Raw genomic sequence first — 16,914 nt, 5'->3', positions numbered from 1 at the left:
TAAAAGGGCAGCCCCTAATTTTAAAACAATGCTCTCTGGCTCTGGACTCACCCCCGTGCTTTCCACGTTCACCTTGTCAATACCATTCAGGAACTGATGTTACTCCTTCAAAGAAATCCAATAAATTAGTTAAACATGATTTCCCTTTCACAAAACCATGCTGATTCTTCCTGATTACCTTGAGTTTTTCTAAGTGCCCAGCTATAACCTCCTTAATGATCAATTCTAACACCTTCCCCACGACAGACATCAAGCTAATATTTTTTTTATTTGTTCATGGGATGTGGGCATCACTGGCTAGGTCACCTCTTTTCTATTTTTACTTAGTTCTGTTGAAGAGTCATACGGACTCAAAACATTAACTGTGTTCCTCTCCACAAATGTTGCCAGACCTGCTGAGTTTTTCCAGGTATTTTTATTTTTGTTTAGGCCAGCATTTATTGCCCATCCCTAATTGCCTTTATTCCGAGGATATTTAAGAGTCAACCACATTTTTGTGGGCTAGACCAGGTAAAGACAGCAGATTTCCTTCCCCAAAGGAACATTGGTGAACCAGATGGGTTTTTACAACAACCAGAAATAGTTTTGTGGTCATCATCAGACTTTTAATTCCAGATTTTTATTGAATTCAAATTTCACCATCTGCCATGGTGGGATTCGAACCCAGGTCCGCACATCATTATCCTTGGTCTCAAGAATATTAGCCCAGTGACAATACCACTATGCCTCCACCTCCCCGTGAGCCAACTGGTCTCTCTGAACTATGTCTTTCACACAGGGTTTCCAATCTCTACTCTCAAAGAACTCACTTTGGAATCTTCTCCCAACCAACACTTTCTCTCGGATGCCTTCCACAAGGGTCCACCTCCAGGGTCTCGAACTCTCCTTCCAATGTTCCCCTCCCCTGGATCACCAGGTGCATTCAAGTTTTGCCTTCCACACACTCTCTCAGATGCTTGGCCATGCCAACAGAACACCATTGCTTCACGTGACCATAGTAAGGTGTTACCAACCTTTGGCTTCTCACGAGCCTATTTTGCTTCAAGTCAATATTCTGAAGCTTTCGTCCTTTAAATTTGGAGCCTCCCTCTCTGCTCCTTGCTTTCACTTCCGCGGAACAGGATCTTGTTCCAGATTAAAACAAAAAAATACTGCAGATGCTGGAAATCCAAAACAAAAACAGAATTACCTGGAAAAACTCAGCAGGTCTGGCAGCATCGGTGGAGAAGAAAAGAGTTGACGTTTCGAGTCCTCGTGACCCTTCAACAGAACTTAGTGTCAGGAGTGGGGTTCGAAGCCATGCCTCCAGAGGAGACTGCGACCTTAACGCAGCGCCTTAGACCGCTCGGCCATCCTGTGTTGAAGGGTCATGAGGACTCGAAACGTCAACTCTTTTCTTCTCCGCCGATGCTGCCAGACCTGCTGAGTTTTTCCAGGTAATTCTGTTTTTGTCTTGTTACAGATTCCTGTCCTTGTCCTCCAACTTAACTTAAAAGGCCTCTTGGGGCATTTCTCTTTTTCCTTTAGGACCTGCTCCCTGCAGTTCCCTCTCCCAGTAGACTGCTGACAACTTGCTATCTCCCTTGAGATCTAGAACTCACTTGACATTCACTGTTAGAGCAACTTTAGAGCAACTCATCTAAGATTATTAGACTTATTTTCCACAGCTAGTATGTCCAGCTAGAGCGAGACTTAAACTGTTTCTTCCACCTTGGAACATAATCACCAACTGAACTCAAACTCCTTTCAGTTTCTGTGTGTCTGTGGGTTCCTCCCTCTGGACCCCTGTTGCTGGGCAACAGCACAGTCTTTTCTCCCTTGTGTTTATTTTAACTTCCCTTCAAGAGTCATCAAAACTCATTAGAATGCAAAGATCTTTTAAAGTGAAACCAAAACCCAAGTTCCCCCTTTCATAGCACACAGATATAAAAATACAAATTAAACTTAAACTTGAAGCCAAAACTCATTCATAACATCCACAAATACCAATATAACTTACTTAAACCATATCTAGTTCCTAACAGGTCATGAATTAATCCTGTCACATTATATAATACCAAGTCTAATATAGGGCTGAATCTTCCGGTCGGTGTGCGTGTCCCCTCATGAGGGGACATGTTTAAATAAATTTTTACATCATTTATTAAAATGTTTTATACCCTATTCAATCTCCCTGAGGCAGCTCTGTGCCTCAGGGAGGTTGCTGCGCTTTTTCACACGCATGTGCGCGAAGGAACGCAGCCCCGACTCTCTGTCCTCCCCCCGCCTGCACAGGTAGCGCTGAGCACTGCTGGCTGCGGGTTACGCTGGGTGGGCTTTAATTGGCCCGCCCACGTAAAATGGCGGCACACAGCCGATTGCAGGCAGCGATCGGTTCCGCACCTGCCCCCACCTGCTCTCACCCAGCCCGCCCACAATAGGAAAAATTGTCCCCATAAACTGCTTTCTGATTGGTTCCAGAATGTGCTGCTCTAAAAAACTGTCTCAAAAGCATTCATGAACTCTTCATCCAGGCTATCACTGCCAATTTGACTTTTCCAGTTTATATGTAGATTAAAATCGCCTATGATTATTGTAGTCCCTTTATCACAAGCACCCAATATTTCTTCTTGTATAAATTGTCCTGCATTGTGGCTGTTAGGGGCCTGTAGACCACTCCCACTAGTGACTTCTTTCCCCTATTATTCCTCATCTCCACCCAAACCGATTCCACATCCTGATCTCCTGAACCAAGCTTATCTCTAATGTACAAATGCCACCCTTGAATGTCATATACCCATTAATATTCATGACCCTGCTTGTCCCAGTGCCCCGTGAACTGGAACCCACTTCTCCCACACCAGTCTTTGAGCCACGCATTCATCTCTCTAATCTTATTTTGCCCTATGCTAATTTGCACTTGGCTCAGGTAATAATCCAGACATTATTATCTATGAGGTTGTGCTTCTTAATTTGGTACCTAGCTTCTCATACTGACTATGCAGAACCTCTTCCCTTGTCCTGCTTATGTTGTTGGTACCTAGATCATCCCCCTCCCACTGCAAATTCTTCTCCAGCCCTGAGCAGATGTCTTGAGCTCTGGCACTGGGCAGGCAACACAGCCTTCTGGACTCTCACTTTTTGCTGCAGAGAACAGTGTCAATCCCCCTCACTATACTATCCCCTATTACCACTACATTCATCCACACAGGTCATGAGTACCTCAAACCTGTTTGACAGTTGCTAAGTCTGAGGCTCCTGCATTACTGTCTGCTTGGTCCCATTACCTGCCTGACTCATGACCACATCATCCTGTCCCTCACTGCTGACCAAAACAGGTGACCCTATTCTAAGAGGCGTGACCAACTCCTGGAACAAAGTGTCCAGGTATTTATCCCCCTCCCTTATGGTGTGCAATAACCGCAATAACAATAACTCTAGTTAACTTAGAATAATTCCTATGTATACCACACCTCTTTCCCCGTGCACCGAATTCCCACATGAGCCTAATTCGCTACTCACTCAGTCTCCATCTCACTCCGGTGTAGTCGCCTGTTTCATCACATGCCCCTTACTGATTGTGTGCTTTGAAAAGCCTGTCTCTTTTATAGACCCCCTGATAAGTCACTAGCTAGTTGAGCTTCCCGCTACAGTAAATAACACCACTTGAACCAACTGCTTTCAAGGTGGGTCAAGGTCAAGGTGATTGACAGATAACTGTCACTCCAGGTAGTTCTCTATTTAAGAAGCTAGCCTAACTTACTTGAAGGTTAGTGCTATGTCAGATGTCGATTCATAATCTGTAGTTAAAACCTAAAAAGGACTCACCAGAACTTACCACTTGAACCTAATTCACTACTCACTCTGCTCCATCTCACTCTGGCGAAGTCGTCTGCCTTCTCGCGCAGCCCTTACTGTAGGGAGGGAATTCCAGAGCTTAGAGCTTAGACAAATGAAGGTGTGTCCACCAGTGGTGGAGCAATTATAATTGGGAATGCACAAGAGGCCAGAATTAGGTGAGTGCAGATATCTTGGAAGGTTGTAGGGTTAGAGGAGATTGCAAAGGTATGGACAAATAACAAAATTACAAGGGAGGAGTGCGACAAAATACATCTTCCCTGGGACATTATGAGAGCAATTTGGCTCTCCTCCCATCCTGGATACTACTCAGATGTTGCAGACCAGAAGTATGCTCCGTTCAAAATAACTTAAAACCGGCTGTATCTCTATTTGGTTGCATTCTAAAAGCAACAGGCCAAAGACCAGATGCAAATAAAAATTTTACATTTTGCAAAGTTGCTTCAAAGGCACATATCACTATGGGAATAATATTTTGCATATGGTATAACATTCCCATCCTTATAAAACAGTGGTGATAATTTTGACTTTGAGTGACAGCTCTTATAAAACAGGCGATGTCAAATAGCTGCTCAATATGCATATCTTCCAATTGTCTTGTGCATTGAATTCATCTCCAATTGCCTATTTTTCTGTTTCGTTCAAAGTCAAAATTTCCCCCATTGTGCCCTGTGACTCACTTTGACCAATGCAAGGGAAGATTTGCAAGTAAATTTTATGAGGTCAAAAGGGAGAATTTTGACTGGTGTACTCCTGACTTCCCCACTCCCAGCATAACTTCAGCAGACAACCCCTGTGGAAACTAGAGGCTGTTGAATCTATCCCATCACTTGGTGATCATACCTCGTTAAATGCAAAATAAAGTTAGATTTAAAAAAAGAAGAAACCCAGTAATTGGGCACAATCATCCCAGATTTGCACTAAGTGCGATAGCGGGCGGCAAAAATGATGTTTTTCCTGCCGACCGCAATGGTGGCTTTTCACGCCGCATCGTCCCAAACCTGCCGCATTCCCGGGAAACGCGCCGCTTCGATGGTGGATGGGCTGCAATTCACCTACTGCACCGTCACCTCGCCACTTCACCATGCCAGGCACTACATTTCAGTGCTTCCAGCCCAGGACTGCAGCAAAGAAAACATGGCCCTGATAGCCAAGAAGACTGCAGCCCTCGAGCATCTTTTGGATGCTGTGGAGCCCCGCTGTGATGTCCTCTACCCCCGCTCTGGCTGCAGGAAGTGCAGCATCATTACCACTCCGGCTTGGTAGGCGATGGCTGTGGTGATCAGTGCCAATGCTGCACAGATGAGGTTGGTCATCCAATGCAGATAAAAGATGAATGCTCTCATCCATACAGCCAGGGGATGGCAACCATCTCAGCACTCTAAACTCACACATTCAAGCCCATCACACATTCACTGGCATCTCACTCACTGCCAGCTCAAGGGGCATCATCACCCATTCTCACACACATACCTTCACATGTCCATCTGGCCTCATCTCCTCTGGAGACTGCCTCCTCAGGCAACACTATCTTCAGGACACTTGTACAGATCAACATGTTCCCCCCACCCACCCGCCGCCCCTGCACACACCCTGGGATACTCTCCTTTCCCAGTACAGCTCTTGTCCTGCAGCCTCTTCCCCTGGCTGAGGCCAATTCTCCCCCTCCCCCAAGAAAGCCCTAGCCCAGCAGCCATTGAAAAGCCCCCCACATATGGCTGATCTGGTAGGTAGACACCTGCCCAGGAGCACCCCTAAAAGTGATGTGGTGCTGTCTATGAAGCCTGGCGCTGACGACTGCGAGTGCTGACCGAAGCAAGGTAGGCAAACAAACCTCGAAGTCTTGAGCAAAGTGCAGTCCACCAAGTGTACACCTTATATTTGCCATTGAGAAACAAGCCAGCATGTTTTCCGACTGACATGGATGGACGATCAGATGGTGGGGGATGAGTCCAGCAGAATAGCATTGTAATGATATGCTGATGTATTACAATGAGGTTCTTGACATCCAATGACGGGAAACGCGGCTCACCATCGGCGGACGGAGCGGACGATGGCAAACTGGCTTCACGATGTCGTGAAACCGATTTTTGGCCTTCTCACCATATTGTCTGCTCAAGCCACCCAACACGCCCAATGCCAGCGGGCACAGAAAATCCCGGCCATTGACTTGGAGTCTGCAACTTAAAATCAAATCCTATTGATCTCTGAATTCAGCAGTTTTTAAGTGAGTAGATTTAGCTGAATGTTCCAATGAAAATTAGTGATCTTAAAAGGACAGGCAGAAACATCATAATTGCACTCCCAGGCCCTAAACCACCTATGACAAATATCATAAGAGATCTCAAAATATAATTCTAGTTCTGCAGTAGAACGCAACTCATTCGGCAAGAGTGCATAAAGATAAAAAAGATCCAAAATGGCAAAGGGTTATCTGATCTATCAACCCACCCCACCCATATTTTGTTCCTTGCATTCAGCTTTGCTAATGTGCAAATTATCTCATGTGATATGTTTCTGTCATTTGCATCATGTTTGAACACATTTGCCTGATTTAGGTGGGCTTATTCTAAGTCATATTGCCCATTTCTCATTGATAATGAAAATGGGAAGCTCCTACAGGAAACTGAAGAGGAAGGCTGTGAGGTGTGCGGAAATGAGCAGAGACCTTGCCTTTTTAAGCCGATTACTACTACTATTCTCAGCTGTCTGTCAAGTCAGGTAGTGAATGCTGAAATTGACAGGGCCGAGTGGGTTACTGACAACCAATTAATTTTCTGCCAACTTCTGCCCAACTTCTACCACAGACATAAAATTTTAAATATATTACAGCTAGTGAGAATGCATCAATAATCAGGTACCATATGTCACATTAAAAAAAGGAAAATACTCTGGATGAAGATCTGATCTGAAAACAGGAAATGTTCAAAACATTCCACGTAACGCCTGTGGGGAGAGAAACAGGATTAACATTTCAGGTCGACTAAAACATTAACTCTGTTTCTCTCTCCTCAGAAGTTTCCCAACCTGCTGAATGTGACTTTGGTGGCACCTCGCCATCAAACTGAATCCCAGAAGTTGTCTGCTTTGAAGGAATAATTAAAAGGGTTGAGTTCAACAGTTTGAACTTAGGATGACATCTTATTTTTAAAAAACCATGCATTGTTCAAATTGATCTGTGCCAGAGGGAAACCTTTATTTTCTAACATTCTGGGTAGGAAGTGTTTTTAACATTTGTTCTTAATGGTCTTAGCATCGGTAGGAATGGGTTAGAGTATGCTTATGTGAACGTTTACGATAGGTGTACTATAGACAAGAGGATGTGACATTATTTATACATTGGTAATCTGTATGTAAAGGACGTAGCATTTGTTTGCAATGAAATGTAAACTTCTGGGGCCTAAGGAAATAAGAGATGGAGCTCTGTCTCAGTTTATGACCCATGAAGCAGGGGGCTGCAAAGGTGGGGTGACACCAGATGACACTCGCTTCGAGCCAATGAAAATGGGCAATTCGGACAACTTCCAAATTAGGGATAAGTGAGGAATAATGAGTATGAGGGATAAGAGTTGGCAGATCGGATTATTTGTTGGCACAGTGCATCAAAAGACAGAGATGAGAATTTTTTTCTCAGAGGGTAGTGAGCCTTTGGAACCCTCTTCCTCAAAAGGCAGTGGAAGCAGGGTCTTTGAATATTTTTAAGGTAGAGCTAGATAGATTCTTGATTAACAAGGGGGTGAAAGGTTATCAGGGGTAGACAGAAATGTGAGGTTGAGGTTGCATTCAGATCAGCCATGAACTTATAGAATGGCAGAGCAGGCTCAAGGGGCCTTGTGGCCTACTCCTGCTCCTAATTTATATGTTCGTATATATAGTTCTTCTGAGACACAGTTCACCATTACTTCTGAGACAGAAGAAAACTGTGCTGGCAGCATTCAAGGAATCCCAGGCCCTTTAAGGATAAAGCATTTCGAGGGTGTTTCCATTGCTTCTTGTTAAGTATATTTTATTGAATTCACAAATACTAGTCATTTGTAGCTTGTTAGGTCAAGCACAAGTGAGAACCCCTTTGCTATGGATTAAACATTCAGAACTTGTGTTTTTTTTTAAAAGGGTTTTATACCTCGAAACCCCTAAATCTTACAACGCGGACCTCGCTATCAAAAAGAGATAGTCGGGTTGAATAATAGAGATGCATTTAACAGAAAGTTGGATAAGCATATAAGAGAGAAGGGAATAGAGCGTTATGCTGATAGGGTTACATGAAGAAGGATGGGATAGGCTCAAATGGAGCAGAAACACAAGCAGCCAAAGGGCAGGTATCTATGCTAAATATTTTATGTAATACTGCAGCAAATAGAACTCAATCTCATGAAGCATACTTAAGCCAATTATTCAATGAGTATTCATTTTTATTTACATTGTATATATTTAACAGTGGGTGACACTGCACCTAATACTGGACATACCGTTTAGCAATTAGTGACTTACAGCCCCTGATACAGAACTATAAAAAACTTAATATTAACTTAATTTGGAACAAGGAATTTCAAACTTTGAAGAGATGTTTCATATTTATCTCCTAACTAATTTCTGGACTTTAGCCTTTTTGAAAGTTGAATTAAATATAATAGACGACAGCGGTACAATTGCAAGCAGCTTGTTAGTATTTTTACTAGATAAGGATACGAACATATAAACAAGGAGCAGGAGTAGGCCATTTGGCCCCTAGAGCTTGCTCTATCATTTAATAAGATCATGGCTGATCTGATAGTAACCTCAAACCTGCATCCCGCCCACCCCCGATAACCTATCACCCCCCGCTTACCAAGAATCTATGCACATCTGCCTTAAAAATATTCAAAGACTCTGCTTCCAACGCCTTTTCAGAAAGAGAGTTCCAAAGACTCATGACCCTCTGAGAGAAAACATTTCACCTCATCTCCATTTTAAATGGACGACCCCTTATTTTTAAAGTGACTCCTAGTTCTAGATTCTCCCACAAGAGGAAACACCCTCTCCACATCCACCCTGTCAAGTCCCCTCAGGATCCTATATGTTTCAATCAAGTCACCTCTTACTCTTCTAAACTCCAGTGGATACAAGCCTAGACTGTCTAACCTTTCCTCATAAGACAACCCACCCATTCCAGGTATTAGTCTAGGAACTCTTCTCTGAACTGCTTTCAACACATTTACATCCTTCTTTAAATAAGATGACCAACATTGTACACAGTACTCCAGATGTGGTCTCACTAGTGTTCTGTATAACAGAAGCATAACCTCCCTACTTTTGTATTAAATTCCCTTTGCAATAAATGATAACATTCTATTAGCTTTCTGAATTACTTGCTGTACCTGCATACTAGCTTTTTGCGATTCATGCACTAAGACACCCAGATCCTTTTGCATCTCAGAGCTCTGAAGTCTCTCACCATTTAGATAATATGCCTCTCTTTTTATTTTCGTTGAAAAAATGGACAATTTCCCATTTTCCCACAGTATACTCCATTTGCCAGATTTTTGCTCACTTACTTAACCTATCTATTTTTGTAATTTCCTTATGTCATCTTCACAAATTACTTTCCTACCTATCGTTGTGCCATCAGCAAAGTTGGCAACTATCCCATACATCTCTTCATCCAAGTCATTGATATAAAATGTAAACAGTTTAGATCCCAGCACTTACCCCAGTGGCACACCATTAGTTACATCTTGCCAAACTGAAAAAGACCTATTTATGCCTACTCTCTGCTTCCTGTTCACCAGCCAAACTTCTATCCATGCCAATATGTTACCCCCATACCATGTGCTTTTATTTTATGCAATAACCCTTGATGTGACACCTTATCAAATGCCTCCAGGCAATCTAAGTACAGTACATCCACTGGCTCCCCTTTATCCACAGCATATGTTACTTCATCAAAGAACTCCAATAAGTTGGTTAAATATGATTTCCCTTCCACAAAACCATGTTGACTCTGCCTGATTACCTTGAACTTTTCCAAGTGCCCTGCAATAACTTCTTTAATAATAGCTTCTAACATTTTCCCTACGACAGATGTTAAGCTAGCTGGCCTGTAGTTTCCCGCTTTCTGTCTCCCTTCCTTTTTGAATAATGGAGTCACATTTGCTATCTTCCAACCTAATGGGACCTTCTCCAAATCTAGGGAGTTTTGGAGAATTAAAACCAATGCATCAACTATCTCACTAGCCACTTATTTTAAGACCCCAGGATGAAGTCCATCAGGACCTGGGTGCTTTTCAGCCCACAACTCCAACAATTTACTCAGCACCACTTCTCTGGTGATCATAATTTTCCTGAATTCATCCCTCCTTTCCAATTCCTGATTTACAGCTGCCTCTGGGATGTTACTTGTATCCTTTATAGTGAAAACTGATGCAAAACACCTGTTCAATTCATCTGCCATTTCCTTGTTTTCCATTATCAATTCTCCAGATGCACTTTCTATTGGACCAATGTTCACTTCGCTAACTTGTTTCTTTTTAAAATATTTATAGAAACTCTTATTATCTGTATTTATATTTCTGGCTAGCTTTCTCTCGTACTCAAATTTTTCCTTCTTTATTAATCTTTTAGTCATCCTTTGCTGTTCCTTATATCCTGTCCAGTCTTCTGGCCTTCCACCTATCTTTGCACAATTATATACTTTTTCTTTAAACTTGATGCTATCTTTAACCTTTCTAGTTAACCATGGATGGTGTGTCCGTCGCTTGGACTTTTTCTTACTCGTTGGAAAGTATCTATTCTGTGTATTCTGAAATATCCCCTGAAATGTTTTCCATTGCATCTCTATTGACCTATCCCTTGACCTAATTTGCCAATTCACTTTAGCCAGCTCAGCTTTCAGGCCCTCATAATTGCCCTCATTTAAGTTTAAAAACATAGCCTCAGACCCACACCTCTCTCCCTCAAACTGACTGTAAAATTCAAGCATTTTATGGTCGCTGCTCCTTCGAGGCAAAGATGTCAAAATTACGTATGGGCTGGATTGTGAGAAAGGCAGTGCAAACACTGGGTGAATTTACGGGAATAAAATCTCTACCAGCAAAAATGCCTCTTATCTCCAGTGCAGTTAGTAGGTAACTGCAGTAAGTAGAAACTAAAATCAGGCTGCACTAAACTCGCCCCCTCCTGTAATCTAAAATAATTTGGTCCAGTCTCTGGTTAAAAAAAAACTCCTTCCTTATCTCTCCTCGGTGAATAAAATAAGTTGGTGTCAGTTGAGTGCTGGAAGGTAATCAGATATTTAGAATTAACTTGTCTGGCTCTGGGAGATAGAGCATTGTAACTTGACCAACTGTACTTAATGAATATCTTAAGCACTTGGGCTTCAACAAGATGTCAATTGCTTTTGCTGGCATATACCAACAAGAAGCTAAAATGTAATTTGGTTGACTGTGATGAAGTACTGTAAAATTCAATAACAGTAAAGACCTTCATATTTAAATTTGCTGTATCTTATTGTATCATACAGCATTAATGAAAACTGCAAAGTGAAGGTTCAATGGAAGACTTAAAAGTTATTTAAAATTCAAAACGCTTTGATATTGCTTGACAATTATAATTCTGTCGGTAGTCATCTGGCTGCTTACCTTATTATACCTGTGTTGTGCAATGTACTGAAAGTAAAATACTGGTTAGTGAAAAACAGCAACCTAACCATTTGCAAAACAGAGAGAAGGAGATTAGGTAGACCATTGACTCTGAGATGCCCATTAAAGATGAAAAAGGATGACATGTTCTTGATTCATCATCAGGAAAGAAGGGAAAATTATCTACATATTGATCTAAAATGTGGTGGAGCAAATAACACCAGAAGGCTTCATGGTCACTGCTAAAAAGATCAGGAACTGGAATTTCATCACCCTTCAAGATGGTGGTCGGGACCAGTCCATCTCCATTGCAGTACTGCATTGCATTGGGAGGAATGACCTCCTTTGGAAATTAAGGCACTTGTTGCCTGTTCCAATGGTTCGGTTGAACATTTAAGATGCCGTGGTATGATTACTAACTCTAAAAATGAGAAGCTAAGGGAATGAAGCACTATCCATGTGTTCAAGCACAGATGGTCAGAGATCTCTTGCCATTGCACCTCAATGTTGATTAAACATGGATCAATCTGCAGCAGAATAACAAGGGTTTGCTACTGTCACAATGAACCCAGTAGGAACCAGTAACAGAATGATAACTCAATTTCAGTCTTTGATACACAGCTCACAAGTATCCATTTGCTCATTACTTGTGATGAAGTGCAAAAAGCCATATACTTAAAGTTTTAAATGAGTTCAGTCAACATAACATTTAGCATTTTCAATTATATTAAATTTCTTATTTAACATTTAATGCAATTATTAAAATGTCAAAAGTACATCACTTTTGATGAAATGATATATATTTCAGGGCATTCAATAATTACAGTTCATGTAATTTATTGCCAGTTATTTTTAATGAGCAGATTATTTTTTAAATTAAGATTGTAATTCATTTAATTAAATCTCTAAAGCCGCTGCGTTTGACAGGGGCAATGTTGCTATTGTATGTAAAGCAACAGTTACTTTGCTTGGTGGCAAAAGGGTGTAAGGCCTTGATTAGGACATGAGGTTCAGAAATCTTTATACCATTTAGGACAGCAACTGAGCATGACAACCATTTTAGAAGTCATTTATGTAGCACTGCTGCAATACAGCCACTGATCATGTTGTACTGGAAGTAGTATTTAAAAGGATCATCTCTATTGTGCTTTAATCATCAAAAATGGCAATACTGTTATGATCCTCAGCTGAGGTTACCACTGGACAAGCCTGACCCCAGGGTAGAACCCAGCTTGATGGACCCTAAACAAAAACAGAATTACCTGGAAAAACTCAGCAGATCTGGCAGCATCGGCGGAGAAGAATAAAGTTGACATTTCGAAGCCTCATGACCCTTCAACAGAACTGAGTAAAATTAGGAGATGGCTGAAATATAAGCTGGTTTAAGGTGGGGGGGGAAGAGAAGTGGGGGGGTGGGGTGGTTGTAGGGACAAGCAAGCAGTGATAGGAGCAGATAATCAAAAGATGTCACAGACAAAAGAACAAAGAGGTGTTGAAGGTAGTGATATTATCTAAGAGAATGTGCTAATTAAGAATGGATGGCAGGACACACAAGGTACAGCTCTAGTGGGGGTGGGGTGAAATAAGACTAACAGGGCATAAAAGGTATAAATTTAAAAATAATGGAAATAGGTGGGAAAAGAAAAATCTATATAAATTATTGGAAAAAACAAAAGGGAGGGGGTAAGAAATGGAAAGGGGGTGGGGATGGAGGAGGGAGTTCAAGATCTAAAGTTGTTGAATTCAATATTCAGTCCGGAAGGCTGTAAAGTGCCTAGTCGGAAGATGAGGTGCTGTTCCTCCCATTTGTGTTGAGCTTCACTGGAACAATGCAGCAAGCCAAGGACAGACATGTGGGCAAGAGAGCAGGGTGGAGTGTTAAAATGGCAAGCGACAGGGAGGTTTGGGTCATTCTTGCGGACAGACCGCAGGTGTTCTGCAAAGCGGTCGCCCAGTTTGCGTTTGGTCTCTCCAATGTAGAGGAGACTGCATTGGGAGCAACGAGTGCCATAGACTAAGTTGGGGGGAATGCAAGTGAAATGCTGCTTCACTTGAAAGGAGTGTTTGGGCCCTTGGACGGTGAGGAGAGAGGAAGTGAAGGGGCAGGTGTTGCATCTTTTGCGTATGCATGGGGAGGTGCCGTAGGTGGGGGTTGAGGAGTAGGGGGTGATGGAGGAGTGGACCAGGGTGTCCTGGAGGGAACGATCCCTACAGAATGCCGCCAGGGGGGGTGAAGGGAAGATGTGTTTGGTGGTGGCATCATGCTGGAGTTGGCAGAAATGGCGGAGGATGATCCTTTGAATGCGGAGGCTGGTAGGGTGAGGACAAGGGGGACCCTATCATGTTTCTGGGAGGGAGGAGAAGGCGTGAGGGCGGATGCGCAGGAGATGGGCCGGACACGGTTGAGGGCCCTGTCAACAACCGTGGGTGGAAAACCTCGGTTAAGGAAGAAGGAAGACATGTCAGAGGAACTGTTTTTGAAGGTAGCATCATCAGAACAGATGCGACGGAGGCGAAGGAACTGAGAGAATGGGATGGAGTCCTTACAGGAAGTAGGGTGTGAGGAGCTGTAGTCGAGGTGGCTGTGGGAGTCGGTAGGCTTGTAATGGATATTGGTGGACAGTCTATCACCAGAAATTGAGACAGAGAGATCAAGGAAGGGAAGGGAAGTGTCAGAGATGGACCATGTGAAAATGATGGAGGGGTGGAGATTGGAAGCAAAATTAATAAATTTTTCCAAGTCCCGACAAGAGCATGAAGCAGCACCGAAGTAATCATCGATGTACCAGAGAAAGAGTTGTGGGAGGGGGCTGGAGTAGGACTGGAACAAGGAATGTTCCAGATACCCCATAAAGAGACAGGCATAGCTGGGGCCCATGCGGGTACCCATAGCCACACCTTTTATTTGGAGGAAGTGAGAGGAGTTAAAGGAGAAATTGTTCAGTGTGAGAACAAGTTCAGCCAGACGGAGGAGTGTAGTGGTGGATGGGGATTGTTCGGGCCTCTGTTCGAGGAAGAAGTTAAGGGCCCTCAGACCATCCTGGTGGGGGATGGAGGTGTAGAGGGATTGGACGTCCATGGTGAAGAGGAGGTGGTTGGGGACAGGGAACTGGAAATTGTTGATGTGACGTAAAATGTCAGAGGAATCATGGATGTAGGTGGGAAGGGACTGGACAAGGGGAGAGAGAAGGGAGTCAAGATAACGAGAAATGAGTTCCGTGGGGCAGGAACAGGCTGACACAATCGGCCTGCCGGGACAGTTATGTTTGTGGATTTTGGGTAGGAGGTAGAAGCGGGCCGTCCGAGGTTGGGCAACTATGAGGTTGGAGGTTGTGGGAGGAAGATCTCCAGAGGAGATGAGGTCAGTGACAGTCCTGGAAACAATGGCTTGATGTTCAGTGGTGGGGTCATGGTCTAGGGAGAGGTAGGAGGAAGTGTCTGCGAGTTGACGCTCAGCCTCCGCGAGGTAGAGGTCAGTGCGCCAGACAACAACAGTACCACCCTTGTCAGCGGGTTTGATGACAATGTTAGGGTTGGACCTGAGAGAACGGAGTGCAGTAAGTTCAGAGAGAGACAGATTAGAATGGATGAGAGGAACAGAGAAATTGAGATGGCAAATGTCACGCCGACAGTTCTCAATGAAAAGATCAAGAGAAGGTAAGAATCCAGAGGGAGGGGTCCAGGTGGAGGGAGAATATTGGTGGTGGGTCAAAGGATCCGTTGAACGGGGAGAGGACTCCTGCCCAAAGAAGTGAGCACGGAGACGAAGGCGGCGGAAGAAGAGTTCAGCATCGTGCCGAGCCCGAAATTCATTGAGGTGAGGGCGTAAGAGAATGAAACTAAGTCCTTTGCTGAGCACTGAACGTTCAGCGTCGGAGAGGGGAAGGTCGGGGGGTATAGTGAATACACGGCAGGGGCTGAACACGGCCACTGAACATCAAGGGAGTCAGCTAATGAACTGTTAACAAAAGATTAAAACATTTATTAAACAAGAAAAGATGAACTATATTACAATACTCCTTCACCCACAGCCATACCTTTACAGATGTATACGGATTTGTAAGGATAACACAAGTTACAAAAGCTAACTTATACTTTAATGTTCACAGTAAGTACACAGTCCATGTAAACTAATAGGCACCCTGTGACCAGGCACACCAACTCTGAAACCAAGTGACTGATGCCGCCTTAACCAGATGCTATGGATCTCTCATCAACTCCCCCCAGCCGCTTGTTACGCCATGAGTGAACTAGTCTCACTGAACTCCTTCTTTCACATGAGGGTTTCCAATCTCCACTCTCTGAGACCTTGCTTTGGAATCTTCTCTCAAACTGATGCTTTCTCTCAGACACCTTCCGCAAGGGTTCACCTCCAGGGTTTCAAACTCTCCTTCAGGTGTTCTCTCTGCCCTGGGGCACCACATACATTCAAGCTGTTTTCCATTTCTGTCTCTGACTCAGCCGTCAACAGTACACCACTGCTTCACATGCCCATAGCAAAGAGTTATAGACCTTCAGCCGTCTCTTTGGATCTCCTGGCCTCATGCAAACTGTTTTCACTTTAAATCTACTTTCTATTGCTTTTGTCAGTTTAAATCTGAAGCTTGGCGTCTTTCTCTCTGCCTTCACTCTTAACTTCACTTAATAGGACCTTTTTCAGGTTCCTGCCCTCCCTTTGACTAGAAGGTCTGCTTCAGACTTACTCCTGTTCCACTCCCCTGGATTTGGGGTTATTTTCTTTAGCTTGGGACTGGCTATCTGTCCCCTTTTCCAGTCTCTCCTGGCAGCTGCTTTTAAAGCGAACTGAACTCAAACAGCTTCCAAATCAAATTGCTGTTTCTAGTTTCTTCTGTGGGTTTGTGGGAGGGGCCTGTCTCTCTGGGCCCCTGTTGCTAGGCAACAGCCCAGTTTCTCTACTCTTGTTGTTTAACTTAGCTGCAACAGTCGTAAAAATCTCAGTAGACAAGCAGGCACCTTTCAAAGTGAAACTAAAACTCAATTTGACCTTTTCTTAACACACAAGCACGGAAATAAAAATCAAACTTAAACTTTAAAGCTAAAAATCATTCCTAACGCCCACAAATACAAATATAACTTACGTAAGCTGTCTCTATTTCCTAACAATTCAGCATTTTTGTAGTAATTGTGGGTATAGCCTTTCCTACTGCCTATCAGTGATTGTTCTTGGAGACTCTGACTAATGAGCCCTAAACACGGGTAATCCAGGGTGGGGCGGAGCTTTCTGGTCAAGGACCTGGTACAAGCATGTGGCATCTGTAATGCTCTCTGTAATAAAGTTATCTGTTTCTGGCTGAAACGGTATGTCAAGTCATTACAATTTTCAATTAATTCTCAGTGCAGAACAGCATGCACAGATCTCCTGACAGTGTTGCCATTATGAATGTAGAAAGAGTGCCCAGAATGTAGTGACACCCACCCCACCACTAACCTGTTAACTAAT

This window comes from Cetorhinus maximus, chromosome 2, assembly GCF_964194155.1.
Source record: "Cetorhinus maximus chromosome 2, sCetMax3.hap1.1, whole genome shotgun sequence".
Classification (NCBI taxonomy): Eukaryota; Metazoa; Chordata; class Chondrichthyes; order Lamniformes; family Cetorhinidae; genus Cetorhinus; species Cetorhinus maximus.
Note: the sequence above shows the minus strand (reverse complement) of the source record.